General features: G+C 33.3%; 1 long non-coding RNA gene and 1 other non-coding gene across 2 annotated transcripts; one reads left to right on the top strand and one right to left on the bottom strand.

The window, feature by feature from the left end:
* Positions 1-6: 6 nt before the first annotated feature.
* On the top strand, positions 7-1356 carry LOC114078286. Its single transcript, XR_003579876.1, has 2 exons — positions 7-178; positions 1134-1356. It is a non-coding gene; the product is annotated as an uncharacterized LOC114078286 (long non-coding RNA).
* Positions 1357-3787: 2431 nt separating this feature from the next.
* TRNAG-GCC lies at positions 3788-3859 on the bottom strand. Its single transcript has one exon. It is a non-coding gene; the product is annotated as a tRNA-Gly (tRNA).
* Positions 3860-6874: the final 3015 nt, after the last annotated feature.

Consider the following 6874-nt stretch of genomic DNA (forward strand, 5'->3'; position numbering starts at 1 on the left):
CCCCCCCCCCCCCCATTTCTTTTACCCCTTCACGTTCTCTTCTACTATTTTTTGCAAGTAATTCAACAAGCAGCAGCTCCCACTCAACGAAGAGGCAGCAGCAACATTGAACTCCAGCAAGCCTCATTCTCGTCAGAAGCAGCGACAACAAATCAGCAAGGCCCTCGTGTCTTCTTAGGTGACGTCTTTTTCTGCTTTATATAGCTACTTTTCTATCAATCTGTTGTGTTATTCTTTTCAACTCAACTGTTTCATACTCTTATTCTTGATTTCTAGGCTAATTTTTTGTGGGTTTGACGTAGTGTATACTAATTTGTATGGCTGATACATTTTTCGTTAATATTATTTATGTCGTTTAATTAAATTATTATTAATTTATTTGGTCTGTTTTGATTAAACATTTTTGTTAGTATTGTTCTCTGTTATGCTATTTCCATTTCTTTTTTGGGTTTCTTTATTTGGTTCTGTTATTTCCCGGTTTCTTTGCGACTTTAACTATGTAATTGTATTATTTAGTTTTGCCTTTATGTTAATCTAAATTAATAAATCTTGGACAGCACTCATGTTAGTCATTATGATGAGTGTTATGTCGTTATTATAATTTAGTTATGGTGTTGATATTTCATTATTTTTAAGTAGTTATTGTTTTGAGATTGTGGGGTTTATTTTATATATTTTTTTGGTTGGTTGCATATAAATTTGATTCAACTTATCTATAGGTTGTTACTTTGTCTCTTAATTTAGTAACACTGTGTTATCTTGATTATTTTGGTAGGTTAGCCTTTACAATAGTCTTATGTTTAAAATTGGCTAATGATAAATTTCTTCGTCGGTTTTGAAGGTCTTTACATGTTAAAAGATGGAAATTTAGTTAAGTTCATATTATTTGTTTTGTTAAAATCGGTCAATGATAAAAAAAAATTCGTCACTTTTGGAGGCCTTTACATGTTAAAAGATGGAAATGTAGTTCAATTCATACTATTTGTTTTGTTAAAATTGATCGATGAAGAAATTTCCGTCGATTTCCAAGGTCTCTCATGTTAATAAGATGCGTTTTTTTAAGTTATTATTTAATGTATTCAATTTTATTCATATTTATTTATTACTAACACTTTTACGAAGTGTGTTTACAGGTATCCAAGACTTGTGTCCTTGAAGCTATTCGAAAGGACTTCGAATTATATTTTTAAATTCATTATTTTGTATATATTGATGTTAGACAAATCTTAGGTCAATACTATTATTTTATTTCACTATTTATATTGCTTGTTTATTATATTTGTACATTATTTTATTCTCCTATTCAATTTGAAATTATGAACTGACTTGGGAACCACAATTGTGGATTTCGAAAGATGTCTAATCTCTTCCCTTCAGAATAACTTGAACCTCTTTCCTAGAATCAAATTGGTTTCGTAGACTCTCTTTTACGTTAAATAATAAATCGATTTCCTAGTTTTTCTAAAAAAATTAGGTGGCGACTACCTTTTCCCTTTAGTCCCTTTTCCCTTTTTATTCCCCTTTATTCTTTTAAAATCTTTTTAACTAATTTCTTTTTTAATTGAGTCACCGCGACGTTACTCCCATTCGAAGGATGACAACAGAATGGCGACTCCACTGGTTACATAGATGTTCTAACCGGAATGGATTTATTTTTCAAATTGAGGAGATAATTCTTTTATTGAGTTATTCATTATAGCTTGAATTTTTTGTTGATCATTTGCATATTGTACTCAGTATTCATTCATTATTTATTGTATATTGTCGTTGCATTTATGGCATTTTACAACATATGTATAGTATATTAAAGAATGATTTTGCGGAACCGCAGACAGGATTTTTCTATACTCAACCACTTTTTGGAATGATCGATAAATTATTGGTTCATCATGCATCCAATAGTTGTCGTGAGTTCCAGCCTAAGTTGTTTGCCTGGGTTCCCAGTCATTCAAAGCCACTATTGGATAGCTTGTTTTAAAACATTCATAATCTTACTCCATTCTCTATCCGAGTTACCATCTGTTGGAACTACGTTTGACCTAATTCCTGGTTCAACGGGATACGTAGGCGCCATAAAGACTCGATCATGTTTCTCGTAAGCTTTTTAAATCTTTAAAATGGAAACTGGGGCAAAATTTTTGAGGAGGTCGCCAAAACTTTTACAAAGAAGATATTTGCTACAAGATTAAGTACCAGAGGTTGTTGGAGCTGAAACAGGGGCTAATTTTTATAGGAATGCCCTCAAAAATTTCACAAAGGTTATACACAGACTCCAGAATTTATGAGGCATCACTCCGAGTTGATTTGTATATTTTGCATTAATTTTTTGTACATAATGTAACATTCATTATATTTGATTTTATTTATCTTACATTCCATTAAAATATTATTTTAATTGACTTTTTCTTTTAGTTGGGTTATCCCCCCTTCAATGCGACTCATTCATTTTTTACTTTTGTTATTTTTTTTATTCAATAAAAAATGCTTTTTGTTAAGTTTGGGTAGTCCGGCCTTCAATGTGACTCATTAATTTCTTATTTTATTTTTGTTACTTCTGATAAATTTGGGTGGTCCGCCCTTCGATGTGACCCACTGATTTCTTCATTCTTATTAAGTTTTCTTTAAATAATTAAAAATATTTTTCGTTAAATTTGGTTGCCCGTCTTTCAATGTGGCTCATTAATTTTTATTTCCTATTATTTTTCATTTCAAAAATTAATTTGTTCAAATATAGGTTTTATGTCATATCTGCAAGAACTATGCAAACCTGATTCTCATCAATGATATACGTAGGAATTCCTTGTTGGGTTCGATATTCTTTATTCAAAAGATATTTTATTTTTTACTAATTTAATGTTTATATTTTTTAAAATTATTTTTTGACTTGGTTGGTGCCAACACAGTTCAAGTGTGCATGTGAAAAATAATTTGTATAATAAAGAAGATTTACTTCTTGTTAAACCATAGATTCTTTTGGTACCTATCATTCATACTTTTGTTACACTTGTAAATATTCTCTTCTGTACATTCAAGATTAGAACAAAATCAGATTCATTGTTTCATGTGCATTGTGTGGTGAGTTTTGAATTAAATTCAATTGTTTTGCATTGTTGACCTAGAACTTGGCCTAAATTTTATTGAGGCGAAATTCTGAGTAATGATTGATTTGAAAAATGATTGTAGGCCTTCTTTTACCCGTTTGAGTCATTCAAAGCCTACCAAATGACGTTAATCCTTAGATGTCCCCACTTTGAGCCTTAAGTCTTTTCTTTGGACAACCACATTTTAGCCTATACCTTTTTTTAGTGCTTTTACACACTATTCTCTTTTGGGCCAAACTTTCTTGAGCGCGTTGGAGACATGCAAGTTATAAGAGAAGATTCAAAGTTTAAATTTGTCAAAGACAAAAGTTATCAAAATTCCTGAATGCCAAGAAAATAAAAATGACTTCGAAAGAGAGAGAAAAAAAAGAAATGTCCAAAATTCCCCACAAGTTTAAGCAAGTAGAATTTCAAGAAAAGAAGAAAAACACTCAAAACAAAAAGGAGAAAATTCAAAGGGGGAAAACTCAGAAAAACAAAGTTTCAAAAAAGCCAAAAGTGCAAAAGGAAAGGACAACAAACAGAATCGAATGCCAAAAGTGTATCAAATGATGAAGGCATCTATTTAGTGCAATGCTCAAGAAAGGAATAAGTCACTTTTATCCCAAATGACTATCCTACCCGTCCATAAGCCTACATTACAATCTATTAACAAGCCCTACATGATTTCAAACGACGAAGCCAGGAGCGGAAGGAGGGACTTGAACCCTCAACCTTAGCCTTGGCAAGGCTATGCTCTACCATTAAGCTATTTCCGCCAGCTAGGGTAGTGGCGAAGCACTACTGAGCAATTCACGTATCAATTGATACGGACGACTTCTGTTTTTCCGCCGGACCACAGTCTTGACCTCCGGCTACGAACACGAGTAGATAGGCGGTTAGGGGGGGAGAGGGTCGGCTGGGCCTGCCTTTTCAATCAATCTCCGGCCGCTCAGTGCCGCGATTGGTGCGAGTTGTAAGGAGTCTTGGTCTCGAGTCAAGCTGGGGCGTCATTTCATATTGCACTTCAAAATAGTTACTAGAAGCACTGCAAGCGCACTTCCTATCTAGGCAAACCAAACCCGAAAAAGCACCTCCCCCCCCGGCTAGCCTTGCAAAAGCGGGTGTGCGGGAGAACAGAACTGAGCATCAAGGCTGCAAGACAGAAGGAAGGTTCCCGCGTGCAGGAAAGCTTTTTCACATGCTTAACAAATGCAAGTAGACTTTTCTCTGAGCCCCCAGGGGTAGCAAAGCTAGCTCTTCGTATCATTGGCATTGGGCAGGTGAACCTGGCTACACAACAACTCTGACTCTAGCAGAGGATCTAGTTCAGATCAAATATTCTCACATTAGTGGAGATTTACATGAAGGTCAAACTTATGGTATCACAATCACATGCGAACATTTTTTCTGATTGTGAGTGTGCTTTTCCAGATGTTCCAAAATCAAAACTCTTTAAATGTGTGCAAATTGAAATTTCTTTATAACGAGAGCACTTGTAACATGATTTTAGGTCAAGTTCAAAGATTTTTTTTTATAGCAAGATGGACAAATCTTGTCATTACTTAAGTACCTTAGAGGTACCACCTGAATCCATATGAGTTACCTCGATGTCGATTTCAGTTGAAAGAAAAAAAATTGTGAGAAATTTGTATACAATATTATTGTTGGCGCTAACCAAGTTTAAATATGTTTCATTGATCATAAAATAAAAATGATTTGAAACTCACTTTTCAATTTTTGTCCATACCAATTTTGTGGACCGTTTCATTGTTGATATTTGTCAAAATAACTTTGTGGACCATTTCAAAGTTCAAATTGCATTTTAGGTAGTAATACCTTTCAAAATGACATCTTTTCATTTTTCGGTAGTCTACTTCAAAATGACATCTTTTAAATTTGGGTCGTCATACCTTTCAAACTGACATCATTTTAAATTTACGCCCCAATTTATCCAAAGTAACTTTGTGGACCATTTCTTAGTTAAAATTATATTTTGGATTTGTCATCTATCTTTTTATTTTTGGGTCGTCATATCCTTCGAATGACATTTTTTATTTTTTTATTATTATTTTTAGGTTGTCGTATCCTTCAAAATGACATCTTTTATTTTTGGGCCGTCATATCCTTCAAAATAATATTTTTTTTTATTTTTGGATAGTCATATCCTTCAAAATGACATTATTTTTTATTTTGATTGGCATACTCTTCCAAATGTTATTTTTTATTTGGGTCGTCATATTCTTCAAAATAACATTTTCTTAAATTTGGGTAGTCATACCCTTCAAATGTAATTTTTTCTTAAATTTAGGTTGGCTTACCTTTCAAAATGATATCTGTAAGAAATTAATTTATTATCTCAAATAAATTAATTCTTTTCAAATTGGTTTGTCATGCCGTTCAATATGACACTTTTTATTTTGTTACTCCATTTTAAATTGACATTTTATTTAATTCATGATGCTTTATAGTTTGAATCGTTGCATTGGTTGATACCTTGTTCATATAAACATGTTTGCATAATTTATGTTGTATTTGCTACTAACATTGATATTGCAGATTTCGTAATACGCCATTTATGTTAAGTTCAAGTTGGATCGTCCGCCTTTCAAAGAGACACGTTGGTTGTCATCTCCCTTAAAATGACACGTTACGTTCAAGATTGGTTTGTCACCTCCGTTCAAGTGACATGTTCAGTTCAAGTTGAGTCGTCTGCCTTTCAAATAGACAAGATTGGGTTGTCATCTCCCTTCAAATGGCATGTTAAGTTCAAGTTGGGTCATCCGCCTTTCAAAAAGACTCATTGGGTTGTCAACTTGTTCAAGTGACATGTTTCAAGTTGGGTCGTCCTCCTTTCAAAGAGACACGTTGGGTTTTCACCTCTTTCAAAGTGACATGTTTCAAGTTGGATCGTTCGCCTTTCAAAGAAACACGTTGGGTTGTCACCTCGTTCAAAGTGACATGTTATATTCAAGTTGGGTCATCCCCTTTTCAAAGAGAAACGTTGGATTGTCACCTCGTTCAAAGTGACATGCTTCAAGTTGGATTGTCCGCCTTTCTAAGAAACAAGTTGGGTCGTTACCTCCTTCAAAGTGACATGTTATATTCAAGTTAGGTCATCCGCCTTTCAAAGAGACACGTTGGGTCATCAAGTTGTTAAAAGGGACATGTAATTTAAGTTGGGTTGTCACCTCGTTCAAAGTGACATGTTATGTTTAAATTAGGTCATTCGCCTTTCAAAGAGACACATTGGGTTGTCACCTCGTTCAAAGTGACATGTTATTCACGTCATCCTCCTTTTAAAAAGGTACACCACTTTCATTGTGCAATTTTGCAAGTAATATCGAAGGTATGTGAATGTTATCAGTTTACAATCAATCTCTACCTTTTGTTTATTATTTTCAGTCCAGTCGACAGATGTTGAGTCTTGCTCAAAAGCTCTACTAACGTCTCAATTGTTTTTTTCAAAATTTATCAAACCAAATTTTGGTTCGTCTACTTTGTTTGACCATGATCTCTTTCATCGATCCTAATCAAACAAAGGAGCAAGTTGTTGACACCAAATTTTGGTCTGATAGTCTTAAAATTGATATTTTTTTAGTATTTTATTTTTAAATAGTTCAAAATTCATGTTTCGTCATTTTAATGCAATTTGTTGATAGTCGTCCTTTTTCTCAAAGTATTAGAATTTTTATCGGTTAGTCTTGTTTATATTATTTTGTCACAGCCAGACGTTCAAATATTTGTTCATTTTTTATAAAATCATTATTTATGTTAAATTATATTTTTTACAT

The sequence above is a fragment of the Solanum pennellii genome, chromosome 8 (assembly GCF_001406875.1).
Source record: "Solanum pennellii chromosome 8, SPENNV200".
NCBI lineage: Eukaryota > Viridiplantae > Streptophyta > Magnoliopsida > Solanales > Solanaceae > Solanum > Solanum pennellii.